The sequence below is a fragment of the Dromiciops gliroides genome, chromosome 5, assembly GCF_019393635.1.
Source record: "Dromiciops gliroides isolate mDroGli1 chromosome 5, mDroGli1.pri, whole genome shotgun sequence".
NCBI classification, from domain to species: Eukaryota; Metazoa; Chordata; class Mammalia; order Microbiotheria; family Microbiotheriidae; genus Dromiciops; species Dromiciops gliroides.
The window spans coordinates 221,143,427-221,167,879 of record NC_057865.1 but is presented as its reverse complement, the minus strand read 5'-3'; the positions used below and the strand labels follow the sequence as shown (position 1 = coordinate 221,167,879).

At 38.4% G+C, this 24,453-nt stretch overlaps 1 protein-coding gene across 5 annotated transcripts in view; it reads left to right on the top strand.

Annotated features, from left to right (window-relative positions):
• ATF7 (activating transcription factor 7) overlaps positions 1–24,453 on the top strand; it is a 96,759-nt gene that overhangs the window by 40,219 nt on the left and 32,087 nt on the right. The window lies entirely within an intron of this gene.

The following is a 24,453-nucleotide window of genomic DNA, read 5'->3' as shown; positions in this document are numbered from 1 at the left end:
TTTGGAGAAACAGCATACAAATTAAACTTCTCTCACATGCTCATGCTGGGAATTTGGACAAGAGGAGGAAACGTGACTTTGAGAATCGTGGGGAAAATATTAATTCTTTGAGCATTATCCCCATGCCGGAGTGCATTTATGTTGTCATTATGAATTATTTGATGCAATGGAAAATTATTTCTGGTAGTCTCTCTAGGTAAGTATCTGTGCTACAATCATCATGTGAAAATATTTGGGGAGTGAGGAGAAAATGAATGTTGAATTTTGTTTAATTAGCTGTGTCCTCAGGTGAATACCACATGTAAATCCCAGAGTTGCAGATTCTGCCATCAGATTGAAAAGCTAAACTGATTTCAAATATAGCTCCATCTTTGGGTCCCCGATTGAATTTGCAAGTCTCAGTGTTGGAAAAAGAGACCTCTTCAAACTATTTGCCTTTAAAAACTCTTCTTGTGTGGATCTGCTTAGGAACTTGAGAATAAATCTGTAGCCTTGCCCTGTCATTTGAGTCCTTATGGAAAGCAACTTGCTGTGCTAGATTGAGAACGCCAAAGACATGGCTTCTGGAAAAGCCATTTGCCTTATGCGTAGAAGGGATATCAGTTTCTTATTCCCGTGGACCAGTTGTGTTTGTTTTTTTTTTTTAATAATTTAGGCTGTCACTTGATTTGTAAATGATAATCTCTGCTTTTTTACACAGTGAGAAAGACAAGGTATATTACTGGCAATGAGCCTGAGCTTTACTGCTAGCGAGTTTCTCTGAGGAGCTCAGTACAAGCATCTTGGTCCCCTCTGTCCTTCTCTGAGAGATAAAACATTGTTTCATTAATTTGGGGCATGCCAGTCACTAAGATGTTGCTGTTTGGAGTCTTTGTCTCTCCTTTTCATTGTCGTTTTCACGTTTAGATCCTGCCCTGCTCCAAGCTTCTTCTTCTTGTTCCTTTATCCTCCATTCTTGGTTCTTTTGTTTCACCATTAGCTGTGTTACAGATGTGCATATATGAGAGAAGCATTAACCAATATTCCTCTTACTTTTTTAAATTGTGAACATACAACCATGTTTTATGAGATGGGCCTGCTACATGAGTAACAAATGGTGAAGAATGAGCATATACAGTTATTTTAGTGGCTTAGGATTCTCATCAGCTCAGCTCCTTTGTTGTCACCTCATATTTCAAGGGGGCAAACCTGGGTGAATATGTCACTAGAACGTGGGTTAGATCTCAGATTGAAACAGCAAGGGAGTAGAGAAAAGAGATACTCAATGAGTCACAGTCTACACCAAAGAGAGCAAAGAAACAAGGAAAGAGCTGGGCCAGGGGCCAAAATGAAGATGCTGTAAGAGCAGAAATTTGAAGAGCATTCCTAAAGTCACTTGAGGGGAGAGGAAGGGAATCATGAAGCTTCTCAGAAGATCCCATGAGAGAGCTATAAGGGTTAATTCAAATCTTCTTTTTAAAATTTAAACATTCTCAAAAGGGTTAGGATAAATTGCTTGAGTTTTTGTGGGTAGGGGGTGGGAAGGGAGGGAGGAAGAGAAGTTGGAACACAAAGTTTTTAAAAATTGATGTCAAAAATTGTTTTTACATTTATTTTGGAAAATAAAATTCTGTTCTGAATTATAAAAAGGGTTAGGATGTTGTTCTCCTTGGAATCTTATTATAAATTAATTTAATCATTTTATTTACCCCTAAAACCCAGCAAGATCTCAACAGGAAAAGGAAGTTTTTATGAGTGAAAGAAGCAGTGTCAATTTTAGATCTTAGGATACCATAGTAGAATTCAGATCTTTGTAGGACTCTAAAATTTGCCTAGGACCAGCACTGCCCTACTCTTCCTCCCAGCTCCTTCCCCCAAATTGCTATCTTGTCACCTTTCAGAAAAGGAGAGATTGAGGGAGGTCTGTGGCCTTTTCCTCCATCATACTGCTCTGGAGAGGGGAAAAAGGTTTATATAGCTTCTCAGGTTCCAAGGAATGAGCCTGCTAAAGGACTCATCTCCCTGGAATTGTTAGTGTTAAGATAATATGCAGAAAAGTAGATTTTGTCCCCAAAGACCTTTGGAATTGGGGCAAGCAGTTCTGACAATAAGAAAAAAATAGATCTCATAATAGATATAAATGCATAGTATCTATCTATCCATCCATCTATCTATCTGATATAACCAGACATTTGTGGTGGATGGTAAGTTAGATATACTGGGATTTGTGTATGGACCAATTTAGTTCAGTTAGATGATTTGTTACTGACCCAGACATTTGGCTTGCTTGTTACAGTGAGCTGAGCCTAAAACTGACCTCTGCCTGAGCAAAAAATGATATGAATTATTCCTGAAATGAAGGAGCCTCCCAGAAACTGCCTTGGTCTCCCTTTATCATTTTTTAAATTTGCTTGGAAATAACTACTTGGATAAGCCTGCTTTCCCTGCTAGAGCCATTTTGTATCTGGCATATGCTTTTAGAAAGGGAAAAGTCAGTGCTATTCAAAGAGGTAACACTAAGATAACACTAAGAAATACCTGAGATCATGGCTTCATTACTCCTATTTGCAGAAGAAGCAAAGGAAATCGTGGCTTGCATATAGCTTTGGCAAGGGCATCATCTTCACATGGTTAGAAATCCCACAACCTAATTTATGTTCCTTTCCCTCCCCCATTTTATTTTTATGTCCCTGTCTTGCTTTGCCAGCTCCCAGAAGGTAAGGGTCATATCTGATTATCTTGCTTTGTGTAGTGTCATTTGCTAGTGTGGCTTATTTGTCAAGGACCTGCCATGTTGTATAGTGAGAAGGGGAACTATAACCACAGGGGAATTCCCTGCTGACACTACTGAGGATTGTGGTCTGCCCGTGGTTGCCAAATCTTCCTCCAAGAACCTTTTTAGCACTGAATTTAACTGCTGCAGTTCCTTGCCCTTTTAAAAATTATTCTTTTCCCAAAGATACTTTGTTTCTTTACCTTCACAAATACTCCTGTACCTCTGTTCTTCTACAAGCAAGAGGAACACTATGATAGTTCAAAGCAGCAGAGATTTGCTTGACTACTAAGGAGGTTTGTTACCAAGCAGTAACAGCTTAGTAGGATGGATAAGCATTTAAAATTTTAAACCCTGTGCTTCAATGGTAAAGTTACCTCCTTCCTGTTGTCACTGTAGAGCAACACACCAGCAAGATTTTTCTTTCCTTTTGGAAGAGCTCTTTGAATTATAGCCTCAAAGGAAAAAAAAGGATTATGACATAGTTTTAAAGTTCCCAGTTGTGGTATTTGCATAGAGTTAACTATATGTTCTTCTACAATGCTATTGAGCATCCTTATTGGATTTAGGGGTAATCTTTGCATATTAATATAGCTACCATGTTATGTTCATATCTCATGGAATTTGATGTTTTACTGGGGATCTAAATGTTCGGTGCATTGAGAAGATGCATTTGGATTAGTCATTAAGGGTAGGAGTTACCCCAGAAATCTAGGCTGTTCATGTGCCAGGGTCTAGTTTAGAAAGCACTCTACTGTTTACCAAACGTTCTGATCTTGGGTACTGAGCCTCTAGCGTTCCCCACTTTCATACCCTGGCCTTTGAAGTAGCATGTGGTACAGGGAGAGGAAGACTTTTAAACTGTAGCTACACTTGGCTTTGTGAAGGCTCTTGTACCTTTTATGCACGCTTAACCACTCTTAAGAAGGGAGCAGAGGGAGCACTCTGTGTATAGACTGGCAGCTTTTGGCAGAGCAGCAATTAATGGTTTGAACATACTGTACCTTATTGGCTATTTTCATGGTCTTGAGGGAGGCATTTTGCTTCTATATAGACAGTGATCTGGTTGTTCAAGTGGAATGGCTTTTTGTTTTTTCTTTATCTAGTAAAAAATGTAGTAGTCTGAACCTTCCTTGGAGGCGATTTCTCCCTTTTTCTTCATTTCATGAACTGAATGTCAGGATGCCAGCTCTGATACAAAAGAGAGAGATGGTAATAGAAAAATCTGGTGCTAGAGCATAATTAGGTTGGAATTTTGTCAAGGAAACAGCTTCTCTTTTTGGATTTTCTGCTGTGTGCTGGAATTAGGTATATCATCAGGGTGTGTGCTATTACTTGAATTTAATATTTTATATTTTGTTAACATTCTTCTCTACCTACAGGCTTTCCTGGTTACAGTGTAAGATTTAACCTGCTACAAACACCTCATCCCATATCAATTTATACATAACAAGGTTCAATATTGCTTGTAAGCTCTTCACAATACTTCCCATCCCAACTTTTCTAGCCTCAGTAGTAAGTTGGACATGAGAGACTCTAACAATCTTATTTATTGAACTAGTGAGGTTTATATATCTGAGTAATGAGGACAAATTCAGGTGGATGAGCTGCTGTAGTACTGTTTGGAAATTGTTATACAGTCGTTATTTTTCTCTGTGTTTCAGAATCAAAAGAAAGTATATTGTTTTGCCAGGGAGCACCCAAAGCAGCTAGTATCACCTTTTGTTCTTATCTGGGATGATTGCTGTACCTCTAAGTCCATTTCTGATATTGGTCCTGGGAGGATATGAATTTGACTGGATTTGGATTTTTTTTTTTCCTTTGGAAAGCATGCCAGTAGAAGGAATGAGAACTAGGATAGTGAATGTTTTATTGGGAGAAATGCAGTGATGTCACCAATCATACAATTATAGGTTTAGAACTAGGAGAGAACTCAGAAGCCATCTAGTTTACCCTTTCATTTTACACAAAGGGAAACCGAGGCCCAGGAACTTGCCCCAAAGTCATGCAGCAAAAAGCGGCAGAGGTAGGGTAGGAAACCCTATTATTTGATTTCAGAGCCACCTTACTGTGCTCCTTTCTCACTGTGACAGTCCCTCTCTATCATATAAATCACTTCATCTTTAACACATTATGATTCAGGAGGCACTAAAAAATCAGTGTAGCATATTAATTGTCTCAGAATCCTATTCTTCTAAATAATCCTCTTTCCTTTCCTATATAATCTAAACACAAGTCATCTTATTCTTTTCTCAAAGTCTGTCCATCTTTCTCATTATTCACATACCGTTGCAAAGGTCCCCACAACTGCTGCTTCAGTTCAAATTATTCATTTATTAAATGTCCCAGTTGGGAGCATAAAGATAAAGACAGTTGCTGCCCACAAGAATCTTATAGTTTAATAGGGGAAGGATTGGAACAATCCAAAAAGCAATTGAACCAATGCAGTTTTCCCCAACTGACTATTTCTTTTCTTAGTCTAACTGTACTGATTATTTGATAATATAAAATCTTATACAAACTTTGTTTTATCTTTTGTGATCACACTGATTGATCCCTTGTTTAGATCAGAAAAGCTGTTTTATTTTTGTTTTGGTGAGGCAATTAGGGTTAAGTGACTTGCCCAGGGTCACACAGCTAGTAAGTGTTAAGTGTCTGAGGCCAGATTTGAACTCAGGTACTCCTGACTCCAGGGCCAGTGCTCTATCCACTGTGACACCTAGCTGCCCCAGAAAAGCTGTTTTGTTTATTTATTCATTTATTTATTTAAATGATGTGACCTTTCATATGTAGGTCACATATTCATTTGAAGCTCTATGTGGCATATGGTGTCAGATGCTGCTCTAAATTTAATTTCTGCCAAATCACTTTCCAGTTTTCCATTCACTTGTTGAAGAGAGAGCCCTCCCTCTAGTAGTTTACATTTCTAGATATATCAAAAACTGCATTGGTTCAATTGCTTAATGTTTATTAATAGTTAAAGTTCATGATTCTTGGTCTTACATATTTGTAACAAATGGGGGAAGTCTTTGCATCAAATACTTGTGATAAAAGACTGGTACCTACGATGTGTAGGGGATGGACACAAATATGTAAGACCAAGAATCATGAACTTTAACTATTAATAAACATTAATAGGGGGCAGCTAGGTGGTGCAGTGGATAAAGCACTGGCCCTGGATTCAGGAGGACCTGAGTTCAAATGCAGCTTCAGACACTTGACCCTTACTAGCTGTGTGACCCTGGCAAAGTCACTTGACCTGTTTGCCCCAGTTTACTCATCTGTAAAATGGAAATAGTAATAACACTTACCAGCTGGGTTTGTTATGAGGATCAAATGAGATAATAATTGTAAAATGCTTATTAGCACAGTGCCTGACACATAGCAAGTGCCGTATAAATGTTAGCTATTATTATTATTATTATTATTATTATTATTATTATTATTTTATTAATTTCCAACAATCAACATCTTTCTCCTTAGTTGTCTTTGCTAATCTGATGCGTGTGTAGTGGATCCTAGAGTTGTCTTAACTTCTTTTATTAATGATTTGGAAGGGTTTTTTGTTTTTTTGGTGAGGCAATTGGGGTTAAGTGACTTGCCCAAGGTCACACAGCTTGTAAGTGTCAAATGTATGAGGTCAGATTTGAACTCAGGTCTTCCTGACTCCAGGGCCGGTGCTCTAGCCACTGTGGCACCTAGCTGCCCCGATTTGGAACGTTTTTAATATAGTTATGATAGCTTGTGTTTCATTTCAAAATGTCTTATTTGTACCCTTTGACCACTTGTCTATTAGGGAATGGTTCTTGTTCCTCTATATTTGTATCAATTCTTTATATAACTTGGCTATCAGATCTTTATCAGAAGTTTACCCTCCATTTTTTTTTAAGTGAAGCAGTTGGGGTTAAGTGACTTGCCCAGGGTCATACAGCTAGTAAGTGTTAAGTGTCTGAGGCCGGATTTGAACTCAGGTACTCCTGAATCCAGGGCTGGTGCTCTATCCACTGCACCACCTAGCTTCCCCCACTCATGTTGTTTTTGTTTTGTTTTGTTTTGGTTTTTTGCAATTAAAGGTTTGCCTTCTAATTCTAACTGCATTCATTATGCTTCTACAAAAGCTGTTCTATATTATGTAATAGAAATCATTCATTTTATAATCTACAATCAGCTATCCTTTGTTTAGTTAGGAATCTACCCTTTTAACTAACCCAAACATTCTGGAGAGCAGTTTGGAAACATGCCTTAAAAGCAATTAAACTGTCCATATCCTTTGGCCCAGAAATATTGCTGCTAGATCTATACTCTAAGAGATCAAAGAAAAGGACCCATATGTACAAAAATATTTATACTAGCTCTTTGTGGTGGCAAAGATTTGGAGACTGGGTGATGCCCATCAATTGGGAACTGGCTGAACAAGTTGTATATATATTAATGTGAGGAAATAATATCATATGTGCTGTAAGAAATGATGAAGGGGGGGCAGCTAGGTGGCGCAGTGGATAGAGCACCTGCCCTGGAGTCAGGAGTACCTGAGTTCAAATCTGGCCTCAGACACTTAACACTTACTAGCTGTGTGACCCTGGGCAAGTCACTTAACCCCAATTGCCTCACTTAAAAAAAAGAAAAGAAAAAAGAAATGATGAAGGGGATGGTTTCAGAAAAACTTGGGGAAACTTTTATGAACCGATGCAAAGTAAAGGGAACAGAATGAGAACAATTTACACAATAATAACAGTATTATAAAGATAATAAATTGTGAAAGACTGATCAAAACAATGACCTACCACAGTTCCAAAGGATTCATGATAAAAAATGTTATCCACTTACCGATAGAGAACTGATGGGCAGATTGAAGCATATTTTTTTCTTTTCTTTCAGGGAACATTGTTAATTTGGAAATTTGTTTTGTATTATTTCATATTTGTAATGGATTTTCTATTTCTTGTCTTCTAAATAGGTGGGAAAGGAGTTAAGGGAGGGAGAGAATTTAGAACTGAAAATAAAATAAAATATTTTAAAATTCTACCCTGGGGAGCAGCTAGGTGGCGCAGTGGATAAAGCACTGGCCCTGGATTCAGGAAGATCTGAGTTCAAATCCGGCCTCAGACACTTGAAACTTACTAGCTGTGTGACCTTGGGCAAGTCACTTAACCCTCATTGCCCTGCAAAAAAAAAAAAATTCTACCCTTACCATAGTTGTGAAAGATATTCTCTTCTAATTTCTTTATGATATGAGCTTTTATATTTAGATCATGAATTCACTTGAAGTTTATTATGGCATATGGAATGTTGTAGACTTGGTCTCATTCACTAACTAATCATAGACTTTCTAACAGTTAAGAAAAGACTTAGCCATGGCAGGAAATGAATATTCAACAAGGATGCAGCATTGATTTAGGTGAGCATAGCTTTCCTGCCTCTGTATTGGGCATAGAAGTCTGCTGATCAGAACTCTTAGAAAGTAGCAGCTTTTGCCTCCTAATGAGCTGGCTTTTATACTCAAAGCACCAGGAAGCTCCATCAACATCCCAAATTTTAATCCCCTAAGAGAAGTAAGTTGCAAGGAGATATTTTATAAAATTTTAAGGAAAAATGGACCTAGCCTCCATGAGAGATAGTATTCCTACCACTCCACCCATTGGTGTCAAGGTCTTTTAGAGGAATTTATATGACTTAGTGGGTTAGGGATTACCAGACAACCTTAATCTCAGTGACATGAAAAACCTGGCTTAGGCAGCAGTAGAGGAAGCAAGGAAAAACTCAAACAGAAAGATAGCAAAAGCAAACCAACCCACCCACCCAAAAAATAATACTAGAGGCTGCCGAACTCATTAATTTTAGTGACTAAATCTGGAGAATAGATCATGAACATCTTTCCTCTTAGTACAGAGGTAGGGAAACCTGATGCAAAATGATGAATATATTAACAGACATGGTTGTTTTATCTATTGGTTTTTAATCATTTTCCTTTTTTACAAAGGAGGGTTCAATGGTGGTGAATTGGCATGACTGTGGTGGTATGTTGTTGTTTTTTTAAGTCATTAATTTAAAAATAAATATGGGGGGCATCTAGGAGGCGCAGTGGATAAAGCAGTGACCCTGGATTCAGGAGGACCTGAGTTCAAATCCAGCCTCAGACACTTGACACTTACTAGCTATGTGACCCTGGGCAAGTCACTTAACCCCAATTGCCTCACCAAAAAAATTAAAAATAAATATGGGGGAGATGATAGGTACACAAAGGATACATGACAAAATAGGATAGAAACAAAAGAGAAATCTAGATTGAAGAGTTCTTGAGAAAATTTGGGGTCACAAATCAAATATAATAGGAATCAAGAGGAAATCACAAAGTAATTTGGAGCTTTGCCCCCAAAAGCAATTAAACTGCATACCCTCTATCCCTAAGAGACCAAAGAAACAGATAAAGGTACATGTAACAAAAATGTTTATAGCAGTTCTTTTTGTGATGGTAAAGAATTGGAAGTTGAGGTGGTACGCATCAATTGAGGGTTAGCTAAACAAGTTGTGGCATATGAACATGATAGAATGCTATTGTATTGTAAGAAATGATGGAGGGGATGGTTTCAGAAAAACCTGGGAAGACTTATATGATGCAAAATGATGTGAGCAGATCAGGAGAACAGTTGACACAAAAACAATAATATCGTAAAGACAAACAAACAACTTTGAAAAACTTAGGAGCTCTTAACAACAAAAGACCAATCGCAATTCCAGGGGACTCATGATGAAACATGCTATCTACCTCCAGAGAGAGAACTGTGCAGATTGAATGTTGGGTTTTTTTTGGGGGGGGGACATGACCAATTAGGAATTTGTTTTGCTTGACATTTGTAGTAAAATTTGTTTTTCTTTTTTATGGGAGAAGGGAGGGAGAATTTTCAGACCTGAAAATAAAATAAAATTGAATTTTTTTTAAAAAGAGAAAATCTTAAAATGAAAGAGGTCTAAGAAGTGAACCCCAAATTAATTTGAGCACTCAAGCAGTTCCCTAGACACTCTTAAAGTTCTAATTATGATAACTTTCCCCTCTGGCTTTTGATTTAGGCTTAGCAGTCAATATTATAACTTCTGTCTTTGATACAATACGTACATTTTTTTAAGGGGTGGGGAATGAGGTCCTTCAAGTAACATTTTTCTTCTGATGAAAGAGCTCAGACAAAACAAAATTGTACAGGGAGAAGAATAAAGAATAACAGGCTATATATAACAAGTTTCCAGATCATACCAAACACTAAATTCTTTTAAATATGCATTTTATAAAATCTAGTTTGGAGTTAAGCATAATCTGGGTGGATTACTGTCAAATTAATATTTTTTTTCTTTTAAATTCCTGTTATTTATCAAAGGTCAACCAGATGAGCATGGTTATGTGTCACTGATCTGGTCCAGATAAGTGAGGTTTATTTTCAGGAACAAACAGGTGAAGGTTTTACGATAGCAGCATAATTGCCTGGAATTCAGTGCCACCTGTTACTGTCTTTTATCTACCTACCCTCTGAATAGTTTGGTTCCCCAATTATATTCAGGTTAGAAAAATTTTATGTTTGAAATCTTAGTTTTCAGTTAGGAGGGTTGCACCAAGGACTAGGATTTCATACTTCAGATTTCTCTTTCTCTGCCCCTTACCCGCACTCCTTGCCCCTCAATGGATATGCTTGGTGGCATTTTCTGTTAATTCTTTTCCCAGCTAAGAGATAGGAAATTATGTAATATGAAGGTCGATTCATCCCATTATCACATCCTACTTTGTCAGCCAGTTTATAGTGCTGGGGTAGAAAGTACCATGGTACAAACAGTTACCAGTTTAGCCCACCAATAAAATGTTGGAGTGATTGAAAACCATACCCATAGCTCAAGACTAAGAACACAGAGAGTAAGTGATTTTTTTTAATGAGGTTTCATCTTTTCTTGGTATACTAAGCCAGTTTGTTTCAGCCCCCAAATATGTTCCTCTAGTCAAACACTTCATCTGCAAAATGTTGAAGAACAGAGCACCCCATCACATATACCCTCTCCAGTTGCTATCTATAAGCTCTTAGAAGACAGGAATCATGTCATAATATGGCCTGTGTATGTCTGCCTAGCTCATAGGAGGCACTAAGCTTAAAAAATAATATATACTCACTCATTCAGTAAAAATGACCTTCAGGGCTCTAGTATCAAGAGGTATCTTGAGCGCATTTTTCTGACAGAGATGTTTTCAGCATCCCAGGGCAGAATACAGTAAAATGAGCTTTCCTAGCTTCAGTCACCTGGATCCTTAAAGGGAAAATGTTTCCCCCAGTTGGAAAGTTAGTGATTGCCACATGTCCAGCATGGTAAGTCAAAAATTTAAGCACTTTTTCCTTAGACCATCCTAACAAAGAAGAAATGGGAAAATTTAGGATAGACGCATTTGAAAAATCTGAGTCAGATAGGAAAACACCATAAATACAAACTGGTCAAAAAAAGAAATTGTTTCAGTTTTTGTTTTTTTTTTGGTGAGGCAGTTGGGGTTAAGTGACTTGCCCAGGGTCACACAGCTGGTAAGTGTTAAGTGTCTGAGGCCGGATTTGAACTCAGGTCCTCCTGACTCCAGGGCAGGTGCTCTATCCACTGCGCCACCGAGCTGACCCTCGTTTCAGTTTTGTTAAACATTCAGGTAATCCTTTGTTTGAGATATAGACAAGTTTCTAATTTTGTTTTTTATTATTAAATGTGTTTTATAAGTAAATTGGTCCAAAAGAAAAAAAAAAAAGAAATGGGGGCAGCTAGGTGGCACAGTGGATAGAGCACCTGCCCTGGAGTCAGGAGGACCTGAGTTCAAATCCGGCCTCAGACACTTAACGCTCACTAGCTATGTGACCCTGTGCAAGTCACTTAACCCCAATTGCCTCACCAAAACCCAAAAAAGGTAAATTAGTCATGTAAGGTGAAATAGAACTATACTAAGATAAGGTCAAAATAGGTACATGATTTAGACATAAAGTGTGATATCAGCAAATTAGGGAGACATGAGGGAAAAAATCACCTGCCAGCTCTATGGATAAAGGATTTGTTGATGATCAAACAAGAAATAGGAGAGGATCATGGGAGGTAAACCAAATAATTTTAACTACATGAAATTTAGAAGTTTTTGCATAAACTAAACCAATGCAGTCAACCAATGCAGCCAAAATTGGAAGGAAACAGGGACACTTTTGACAGGAAGTTTCTCAGATAAAGGCCTCATTTCTCAAATACATAGGGAACTGAAAGAGCCATTCTCCAATGTTGAACAGGCAGTTTTCAGAAGAAGAAATCAAAACTATCAGTCATGAAAAAATGTTCTAAGTCTCTAATAATTAGAGAAATGCAGATTAGAGCAACTGTGAGATACCAGAAAGCAAAATAACAGATGCTGGAGGAGTTAGGGAAAAATAGGGAGAATAATGTATTGTTGGTAGAGTTGTGAACTGATTCAACCATTCTGTAGAACAATTTGGAACTATATCCAAAAGGCTTTAAAACTGTGCATACCCTTTGACCCAGCAATACTACTACCAGGTCTCTATCCCAAAGAAGGAAAAGGAAAAGGATCCTTATGTACAAAAATATTTATAACACTCCTTTTGTGGTGGTGAAGAATTAGACATTGAAGGGAGGCCCATCAGTTAAGTAATGGCTGAACAAGTTGTGTGATATGTGGGGGCAGCTAGGTGGCACAGTGGATAGACCACAAGCCCTGGATTCAGGAGCACCTGAGTTCAAATCCGGCCTCAGACACTTGACACTTACTAGCTGTGTGACCCTGGGCAAGTCACTTAACCCCAATTACCTCACCAAAAAAACCCCCAAACCCCAAGTTGTATGATATGTGATTATAATGGAATACTATTGTGCTATAAGAAATGATGAAGGGGACAGTTTCAAAAAAGCCTGGGAAGACCTAAATGAAGTGAACAGAACCAGGAGAACATTGTAACAGCAATATTGTAAAAGTGATCAACTGTGAAAGAATCAGCTATGCTAATCAATACAGCGATCCAAGACAATTCCAAGGGATTCATGATGAAAAATACTATCCACCTCCAGAAAGACAACTGATGAACTCATAAGTGCAGATTGAAGCATTTTTTTTCCACTTTCTTTTTCTTGCCTTTTTTTTTCTTTCTTTCTTTCTTTCTTTCTTTTTTTTGGCAACATGGCTAATACGGAAATATGTTTTGCATGACTTTGCATGTATGATGGGTATCATTTTTTGCTTTCTTCACATTGGGGAGAGGAGTGGAAGAAGGGAGAGAATTTGGAACTCGAAAAAAAATTTTAATTAATTTAATTGATTTTCTTTTAAATGTTTAAAAAATTATTAAATTCTTTAAAAATTATTGAAACAAAATCACTTCAAAGTCTTTCTCCTTTCCCCAACTGATAGTTCAGCAGTGGAGCAGAGATGCCAATAAGTACAAATAGTCACAATTTAAGATCTAATATATGCCTTATGTCTGCTGGACAATATGATGAAGGAATAAAAAGTGACACCGCATTCCACTGCTGATCTCTGTCCTTCCTAGAATATGGTGCCTAGCACTGAGCACATTCTAGACATAGACTAGCCAGAACAGAATACAGTAGTTTTATAACCTCTTGTTCTAAATGTGATAGCCCATCAAAGAGCCTTTCCTAATGAGTTATACTTGCCCTGTTCTTTGTCTTCCCCAGTCCATTCCTGTCAGGGTTGACTTGTGTAACTTTGAGATCCATTTTATTGCAATTCAGATTTCTCTAATGCCTGGAGCATGCTAGGCAAAAGACACTAGTCAAAATGAAGACATCTGACATGAAAATGAGAGGTGCCATGTGGCTGAGAACTGGAAACTGAAGGCATCAGAACTCTGATCAGGGACAGGAACTAATCCTGAATGTGGAGAACCTGATGATAAAGCAAATAGAGATCAGTAGGTACAGAATGAGGCATACATTTTCAGAGGTGACCAGTGTATTCATTTGTTTTGCTTGACTGCTTATTTGTATCTATTTTAATTTTTTTAATGGTATGAACTTTATTCAAGTTACCTTATCTATATTGAATTTATTGTGAGAAATGGTATAAGATGTTGTCTAAACCTAATTTTTTCCATACTATTTTCTAGTTTTCCTAGCTGTTTCAAAGCTTGATTCAGTAGGGCAAGAGAGTCTTAAGAAACTGACAATAATGTTAAATAGGCAAAGAAAATAACATTTTGTAAATTTTTTTAAAAGTCTTCAGCTGCCTGAAAAAAGCTGTCTAAAATGACATGCTGATATTAATTGCATATTATAACAAGGCACTGCAGTTAAATGTGTGGTTTTTATATTCTTTCTATATTCCTTCTTTAATGGCTTACTGACTTAGAACATATCTTTCCCTTTAGTCAGATCCCTACAGGGTTCTCCCCAAATGGAGGAAGCCATTTCTTGATTCTGCTTGGCATTTTTAGAATCTTGTTATTCTGCCATGTAAAATTGAAGAGGAAAGCCAAACAATGTAGAAATGTTCCAGTTCCTAAAAACATCTACATCTTGTTTATTATAACAAGCATGGGGCCTCTAGGGTAGTGACATCCAAACTTTTTGGACTGTTAGTAAAAGAAAATTTCAGCACCGCCCCCCCCCCAATATTTTTTTGGTTTGGTTTGGTTTTTTTGCAGGGCAGTGAGGGTTAAATGACTTGTGCTGGGTCACACAGCTAGTAAATGTCAAGTGTCTGAGGCCACATTTGAACTCAAGTCCTCTTGAATCTAGGGCTACCTAGCTACCCCTGTGTTTACTTATTTTAAATTCTATATACAGAATTATAGATGTAGAAATGGATGAGACCTTAAAAGTTATCAGATCCAATCTCCTCCTTTCATAGAATGAAAAACTGAATCAGTGTGACCTAGGGTCACACACCTAGGTGGCATTTGAACACAGGTCTTTCTGATCTCAAGTGCAATGTTCTCTGCCAGGGAAGGGAGAAATTTCCCATTGGCACCTGCACATCTACTGTTGTGGGTGCTAGGTTATAACTGCTCTGAAAGACAAATGACAGTTCAGAATAGAGGTAGTTGTGTTGGAGACAAGTCTTAGAATCCGCTCTGATGGGGAGGAATCAACTCTGCTTTCCACATTCCACTTGGTTCATTACACATCAACTTTGCCATCAGCTTTGGAGACTACTACTCTAGAACATTCTGACCAAAGTGACTGCTATAACGTTTGAGATGCCAAGTTGGTGTGACACTTAGACTGTTGGCCTTGGAGAGGTACATTCAAGTACAGCCTCTTGACACTCGCTAGCTGTGTGACCATATCTGTAAAATGGTTGGGGAATGTGGTTTATTGTGAAGCCCAAATGAGGTTAATGTATTTTTGTTTCGGTTTGGGTTTTTTTGTTTTTTGGTGGGGCAGTGAGGGTTAAGTGAATTGCCCAGGGTCACACAGTTCAGTTAGTGTCAAGTGTCTCAGGCCAGATTTGAAATCAGGTCCTTCTGAATCCAGGGCCGGTGGTCTATCCACTGGGCCACCTAGCTGACTCCAGGTTAATGTATTTTTGAAGCACTTAGCAAAGCTTAAGGTACTGTATAAATGTTAACTGTTATTATGAAATAGGTTGTTGGGGTTTTTTAAGGCAAGATATTTGTGCATAAAGCATTTTATTTCTTGCTGGAACAACACTCAGTAATGGAATCATGTGTCACAGGAAAACAAATTGATTATATGTCTGTTTACACACTGGTAGCATACCTTTTAGGGCATTAAAATGGAAAGTAGGACTGTGGAACTAGCTGTTTTAGAGATACTTATGGGTTAAAGAGCAGTTTTAATTAGGGATCACAGAAGTATAATTTCAGTGTCTCAAGCACTCTCATTCTCACTGCCTGCTCCTATGCAGTTGGGGTCTCCAATAATGGCTAGACTAGATAAGTTTCTATAATTGTGATATCCAAATGAAAAAGGGTTCCGCTGGAATTAGACTGAATAATCTTTATCCCCTGGCAGCATGAGCTTCTTAGGGAAAGGTACAAAATATAAATGAGTCTGAGTAGAGAGCACTTCTTTCAGCTGTGGGGTGGAACCAGGAAAGGCTTTTTGTAAAGGAGATGGCATTGGAGCTTTTAAAGATAGGTAACATTTGGAATGGAGAAAATTTAAAGTAAGGTCATTCCAAGCAAAAGAAACTAAAAACAAAAGCTTGGAGGTCGGAAAGCATGAGTGTACATTTGTTAAATAGCAAATGGACCAGTTTGGCTAGACCATAAGAGAGTAATGGAAAGTTATGTTGAGTCCAGAGAGTCAGAAGCTCTTCCTGATGCCTGACTTTTTATCCTTTTGAAATTTTGCTTGTTTATTGTGCCATCCCTTTCAAATTACAACACTGATTTTTGATGTTTGATTGGACCCAGCTCTGACTTCCATAGGCAAGGACTGGCATTCCAGGGTAGCAATCCTCTCTCCCCCACACCCCCGCCTTGAACATGGAGGATGAACAGATGGCTACACCAAGCCAACCCACCCCTGAACTGTGCATTTGGATGGGGTTCTGCAGCTTTGTAGCGTTTCAGTTAAATATGCTAGTTGGCAGAAGAGCGTAGGCAGGATGGCACAGTTTTTACAATCCAAAATTCTTTCTTCTTTTTACGTTATGAACAGCCTTGGATAACTGCCAGATACTTTAAAATAATCTATGCAACCTCCCTGAAACACAGACAATTGCTTCAACCTCAGTAAATAAATGAATCCTAGTTGGAATAGGCTAGATTTTCCCCTCTATTCTCTCTCTCTCTGTCAGTATGTTCTGTCTGTCTCTTGTCTCTCTGTGTCTGTCCCCTCCCTCCCTCCCTCCTTCTCTCTTTCTTTCTCTCCCTCCATCCCCCCTTCCCCCCATTCCTCCTCTTATTCCCCTCTCCCTCGCTCTCTCTTTCCCTACCTTCCTCTCTCCTTATTTCCTTAACAGTATATTCATTTGGGAAAGATTTTGCTATTCTTTTTTAAATTTTATTTCATAAATTCTCTTGCTCCTATGAGCAGCTGCTATGGCTGTTTTTATTTGCTAAGTGATCCTATGCTTTGAAATGATTCATTCACAAGCTATGGAGCATTCTAAGCAGGATATGTGACTCATTTGGTAAACAGCAACACCTTGGAAAAGACAGCAGACACTTGGTGTTGGTTTTATGAGGTAGAACTGAAAGGGAAAACGGGGTTTCACACACATGACTACATGTAGCCATTGATGTTTCTCCATATATTTACTCCCCTGTTCTACCTGTTCCAAGTAATCTGCAAGCAGGGCAAAAGTACTACAGTATAGGGTGAGAGTCAGAAGCTTTAGGCTAGAGGCAGCTGGTAGATAGAGCACTGGGCTTGGAGTCAGAAAGACCAGGGTTCAAATCAAGCATCAGATGCTCACTGGCTGTGTGACCCTGGGCAAGTCATTTAACTTCTGTTTGCCTCAACTGTAAAATAGAGATAATAACAGCACCTACCTCAAAGAGTTGTGAGGATCAAGTGAAATATTTATAAAGCACTTAATAGTACTAGGCACACAGTAATTTAATAAATTTAAAGTATTTAATAAATGCTTATTCCCTTTCCTTCCCCTTAAGATAGTAGCATACCTCCTTCTCAGAATGGTTGTTTAATGAACTGAGTCCTTCTGCCTCTCTTTAATAGCACCCACCAGTAATCACCAAATCACCTTTCCCTTTAATAACAACTAACAGAAGACCTTTTCATCCTTGTTTCCAATAGAATGTGTTCAAAAGGAAGATTTAGAGATGAAAGGTGTACTATCCATTTAGTATTCCTAGAGCTTAGAGGCATTAGAGTCTAACATGAGTTCTGGACTCCTATTTTTCCCAAATACAGAAATAATGCATACAGGGTGGGTCAAAACTCATGTTTTAATAGCTTTCTGAAAAATATTTTTTCTTTATTTTTCTCCATTTACAAGATTTGATTTTTCACATGTAATGTAAATTCATTTTCTATATATACACAGTATATGATGCTATGTTATAAATTAAAAACAAAAAATAAAGGAGTTTAAATTTTATTAAAAAATAAGAGATCTAGATTGATTATGATAAAACGTATGGTACTTACTTCGATGGGCTATTGCGAAGAAAATTCTTTGTCAGGTATAAGGTACTGTATAAATGTTATCTATTGTTGCAATAGTCAAACTCATGGGTTTATTGTAAGGAAATCTCTCTTTAAAGTACTGTATAAATGTAGTTTACTATTTAAAAAATGATGAGCAGGATGCTATCAGAAAAACCTGGAAAGACTTACATGAGCTGATGCAAAGGGATAAATGTACTGTATACAAAACAACAGCAATATTATAAGATGATCTGCTGTGAATGACTTAGTTATTTTCAGCAATACAGTGATCCATGACAGCAACTCTAAAGGACTTATGAAAAATGCAACCCATCTACAGAGAATGAACTGATATCTGAGTACAGATTGAAGCATCATTTTTTTGTTAGTTCCTTTTTCTAAAGTTTTTTTTTTTGTCATAACCTGACTAAAGTGGAAATGTTTTGCATGACTACACATATATAACTTATATTGAATTGCTTGACTTCTTAAGGGAGGGTGGAGAGAGAGGGAGGAAGAGAATTTGGAACACAAAGTTTTTTAAAAATTGATGTTAAAATTTGTTTTTACATGTAATTTGGGAAAATAAAATTCTAAATAAACAAATTGAGAATATGATAAAGCAAAAAGGCAAAATAAAAGAAAAAGGCAAAGTTGCCTTTTGTAAAAAAAAAATATCTAATGAGATATTGAAATCCTTTTATGACTTTTGGCCCACCATGAATTATTAAGAGGCAGAACAGCTAGGGCACTGTTGGTAGAACTGTGAATTGAGATGGTCATTCTAGAAAGCAACTTGGAATTATGCTCTTTTGGGGGGGGCAGGGCAATGGGGGTTAAGTGACTTGCCCAGGGTCACACAGCTAGTAAGTGTCAAGTGTCTGAGGCCAGATTTGAACTCAGGTCCTCCTGAATCCAGGACAGGTGCTCTATCCACTGTACCACCCAGCTGCCCCTTTAGTCACTTTTTAAAAAAGCATAATTCCGGGGGCAGCTGGGTGGCACAGTGGATAGAGCACCTGTCCTGGATTCAGGAGGACCTGAGTTCAAATCTGGCCTCAGACACTTGACACTTACTAGCTGTGTGACCCTGGGCAAGTCACTTAACCCCAATTGCCTCACTTTAAAAAAAAAAGTGATAAAATGTCTTTACCCTTTGACCCAGAGGTCCCTTTAAAGAGGCCAAAGACAAAAAGACCTCAAATATTAATAGCAGCATTTTTTGTGGTAGCAAAGAATGGAACCAAAATAAGTTCCTGTCATCTGGGAAATGCCTAAACAGATTATGATACATAAATAAGCGAGTATAAAGAATTCAGAGAAGCATTGACTTGTTCATATGAACTGATGGGCAGTGAAGTGTTGAGTCATTGTAGGAAGAGTGAAGAAGAATTTTCAGAAGGACAGGTAAGATGTTGGATCTACCATGTTAAATTTAAAATACATACAAAACTAGCCTTATAATAGAAAGTGGTTTCTATCATACATACATATATACATACATACAGGATAGAATAGAAAATGGTTTTTAATGTTGTCCTCTCCTTTATATAGGAAAGTATCATCATATTTGTTGATGTTTGTCAAGTTCATAATATGAAGGAAGATTTTAAAATAATAGTAAAAATTGAAAGTATCAGTAAGATACTGGAAAGAGCACTAGACCAGAAACGGGAAGAGAAGGCCTGTTTCTAATCTCAACATTTAACTGTCTACAGAGGTGTAATAAGGCAGCCATTAGAATGAGGGTCACAATTTTATCATCTCACCTTTAGTGTAAAATTAGCTAGCCTTAATGCTAAATATCTGTGAGCTAAACAAGTCATTTCACTTTGTGAGATTCACTTAGTTTCCATTTAGACTTTTAAGATTCTATGATTTCGGGGCAGCTAGGTAGGTGGTGCAGTGGATAGAGCACCAGCCCTGGAGTCAGGAGTACCTGAGTTCAAATCCGGCCTCAGACACTTAACACTTTACTAGCTGTGTGACCCTGGGCAAGTCATTTAACCCCAATTGCCTCACTAAAAAAAAAAAAAAGATTCTATGATTTCACGAAGTTGATGCCCATCCATCAAGGAATAGCTAAACAATCTGTGGGAGATAAACATGTATTACTGTGCTATAGAAATGATAAGTATGATGAATTCAGAGAAGTATGGGAAGATTGATTTGAACTGATGCATAATGAAGTAAGCAGAATCAGGAAAACAATTTATACAGTAACTATAACAATGTAAATGGAAAGAACAATAACAAAACAACTGAAATTGATAGCTACGAAATTATAATGACCAAGTTTGACCCCCCCAAAAGATATAAGAAAGCACTTTCTTCCCCTGTGAGGGGTTAGGGGGGGAAACAATGATATTGACAGGGACTGGATGTGGAAACTGCACATTTCAGATCTTTTCAATGTCTTGGTTAGTTTTGATAAAATATATTTTTCACAACTTTTATTCTTTGTTGTAAAGAATGACTCTTGCAGTGGATGGCAGAGGGCTGCATTGGGAAATGTAAGTGATTTAAAAACAAAAAACAAGCTATCAACAAAGTTCCCTCCCCCCAAGATTTTCTGATTCCCTTGTTCCTTGATTTTTAGTTATTCAGAGATTATTTCCCAATAACTAAAGTGAGTGGAACCTGAAGCATCTGATTTTTCTTCTGTCTTCCCCAGCTCCACTCTTTTCCAGCCCCTGCCTCAGTCTTTTTAAGAATAGGAAGGGGATGTTAAATTAATCATAGCGGAGGATATAAGCACATTTTAAAACATGAAGCACATCTACACAAATCCTAATAGCCAGGATAGCCAAGAACAACATTTCAGGAATTAATCTGTCTGAGAGTTGAGTGAATATGTCGCAGGAATTTTTGTCTGCTGTGATGCTTTTACCAAGGATCGAACCGTTGCCAGGGAGTTTCTAATGTTCATGTACCCATGCTTGCCTGAACTGGAGCCAAGATACATGTATCACAATGCAAAACTGCAGCCCCAGTTAGCCTGAGACTTCATTTTGTTTTCTTTCCAGCCATGCACAGTGATTTTTGCTTCAGTGGGGGACAGGGAACAGGGTTTAAATTGATTTTTAAACATTGTCTTGACCCCTGACTTGATTAGAAATCATTCTTAAATTTAGAAAATCCCTAGTCCTTTTCCTTAAAATAGAAAACCTTTTAGAAAGAATACAAACTAACACATTCCTGGTTTACAAAAATAGGGTCATCTTTTTCATGGTCCTCTGGACCTCCCAACTTCTTACCTGACTGTCATGATTCCATCAGTCCTACTAAGAAACAGTACTTCTCTACAGAGAGACTAGGCGCCTGGGGAGAGACCTCCCTCAGAGAGAGGATTTTTGCCTCAAGACCTTTCTGTGAATGAATTACAGGATTAATCCCAGGAAAAAATTCATTGTAGATAAGCTGTGCTGCTGAATTTTTAGGCTGCTTTCTTCATAGCTATAACATTTCATTTTGTGCCTTCACTCATTTCCATGTTAAGCTAAACGGAGTAAAGTTCTCTTCTCCCTGCTTTTCCTGCTCTGGGGAGTAGAAATTAGATGCAGCCAAACGTATTTTGATTTAAATGTCATTCAGGTTTCATGTGTATTCTCTGAATAACTAGCACGTAAACACCATGAAATCGTCTCATATGGGGGAATGTTTGATTCTCTCCCTTCCTTTCTTCAGCCCAGCTATTGACATAGTTGTAGTATATCAGCCATTTTATAAAGTGAGGATGGAGTTTTTCTCTTTTTGCTTTTTTAAAGTCTTCCAAGTTTTCAAGTCCAAAAACATGTGTTGGCAGTTTGGCAAGCAAAACTAAAAACAGCTTTTATTCTTTTTCCTTCCTTTCCTTTTCCTGGTGTTCTACATAATTAATACAGCTTTGCACCTAAGAAAGCAGACTTTTTTTAAAAATTGAAAGTTGAAAAATGATTAAACCCTTTTGGGGACTCTTTGGACTTCTTAACTAGAATATCTCATTTTCTTAGATTATGTGCAGAAAACATTACCCACTTATAATCTATACTTGTTTCCCTTCCAAAAGTAGGTATGGGAAAGGGGTACATTACAGATGTGTTTGGTAAAGCACTTTGGCCTTCAGACTTCCCCAGGCTATAACACAGATCTATTCTGCTTGGCCCTATAAGCCAGAATCTAGAAGCAGTGGGTGGAAGTTGCCGATTTAGATTTGATATTCAACATAAACAAACAAAAAACTTTCCTAGCAGAGCTGTTCAACATGGGCTCCTTCTCTGAAAGTTTCAAATAGAAGCTAGATTAGCACTTGATGGAAAGGATTCTTGTTTAGGTATGTGGTAGATCAGATGTCCTCAAAGGTCCCTTCCAAACATAAGATTCTGTGATCCTTTCAAGACACTTAGACTGCTTCTCAAGGCCAACGTGCCCTGAATTCAGTAGCCCTCAATTTTAGTGCCCACTTTCTCCCCTGCCCCAGAGAGGTGGTCAGTAAATCAGTAAACATTTTTAGATAATTAGGCAATCACATAAAGAGCAACATTATTTACCATTCAGTTGACATGAGTACTTCTTTAGGTGAATGTTTATTTGCAGATCTGTTGTAGGCAGCTAAGACCAAAAATCTTCCTCACTTAATTTTTTAAAATAGAGATTAGAGGAAAGATGCCCCAGATGCACTTTACAAGCCTGTTTTTGGGGGGAGGGCGTTGGTATTTCTATCTCATTCCAACAAACTTCAGAAAAGACATCATCAATGTCTTTTTCTCTGTAGCATCCTTTTCCAATAAACTTTTATCTACCTCTTCACTCCCAGCCTTGTTACAAAGAGCTGTGTTAGAACTGTCAAGGAGTGAGGGCTGTGCTCTTCAGCTAACTTTGCTTCAACTCTCCTTGTGCAGTGCTCAACATGATTTAGCTTTGGGGGTGGGGGCGTGATCAGCCCCCAGCTTTCATTTGGGGAAAATATATGTCTCAAGGGAGAGAGCATATGAGTATGTGTGTGACAGAGAGGGGAGAAAGAGAACTAGAGGACAAACAAGAAATGTCCAGAGTCTGCAGCAGTCATACCACAGAAGAAAGAGGTACTATGTGGGGCAGATCTTTCTCTCTCAGTGCTTAACACTCTTTGAAGACCTTCATGGTGTTTTATTATACACGTATTCACATACCTTCCCCAGTTAGGCCAGCATTGTTCATTTACTTTTGGGAAAAGTCTACAGGTAAAGAAATGAGTGCCTAACAACAGTAGAAACTTGAGCTCTTGTCTCAGTTCTCCTCCTGAGATATTTGACATTTGTTCCTTTCAGCAGAACCAGGTCACGCAATTGAGTTTGTTGTCTCACCTATTGACTTTTCTGTGCCGATATTCTAGCTTTGCACTGGATTCTCCAAATAAGTCATTATTGAGGCAGTCGTGAGGGGCTTTCTTTTTTTTGTTGTTGTTTTTTGTTTTTTGTTTAATTCCCTGCACCTAACCCAGTGCCTGGCACTCAATGAGTGCTTAATAAGTGTTTTTTAAATTGAATTGCAGCATCACCTCCTTTGCAAAATCCCAGCCACCTTTTTCACTTGGCATTATTTCTAGCAAATAAAAGTCTTGTTTTCACTAAATGTAGTGTTTTTTGCATCTCCTGTATCCAAATTTGTACCATCACACAGGGTCCAAAGTAGCTTTGAGGAATAGGACAATGGCTACTTCCCACACCCGGGGGGGTGGGGGTGGGGGAGGAATCCTGGGCAATCTGGAAAATGTTTTTCCCTGCTTCTACTCTGTCAGGTTTTGTTTTGTTTTGTTTTTTAAAAGGGAAATAGGTTGAGGTAACTCAATTGGATTTGAAAACAGACTTCTACCTAAATGGAAAGCAGCTTAGGTGTGATGGAGTCAATTCTATTTAGTGAACATTTGCAGTCAAAAAACAGGTGTGGAAACGCAGGGTTGAAGTGAGGAGGTGGAGGAGGAATAGGTCCAGTGACGAAACTGAAAAGGAGGAGAACTCATCAGTCACTATTTCTAGAAGCAAAAAGGCAGCTGAAACCCTGTGGTACCGTCGAAGGGATTGCAGAAAACGGCTGTCTGCAGACATAGTGTCGCAGACAGTCTGTTGTAAAGGAGGAGCAGCCAGCCAGCCTCAGTGGGGTTTTTGTGTGTGATTTTTTGAATTACCAGTGTTGATCTGTTTCCTTCCTTGTCTCCCTGGTGAGCAAGCTCTTGCAGCATGCAGGCTTGTGTGTAGACACATGCCACTTTAGAGAAGGTCTGGGGGGGGGGAGTGGCAAAATGATGGTTTAGTAATTCCACCTGCCAATAAGAAGCTGAGGGGAGATCTGGGGTTTTTCCCTTCTCGGTGCTCATCCACTCAAGCCCCCTACACAAGAAGACAAAATCCCCCCTTCCCAGTTGTATTTTTATGCAACCGTTATAAAGTCTGTAGCATTGCATGGGCCCCTTTATGGCCTGCGCAGTCTCTGTGCCTGCCCCCGATGAGGAGAGATGGCATTTGGCCGATGGGATGGTTTGTGCCTTTACTGCTGGCCGTTGGGCCTCAGTCCTCCGCAGCTCCGTCCCGGCTCATTAAAACCCAGAGCCAAATGGCTACACTGATGCCTGC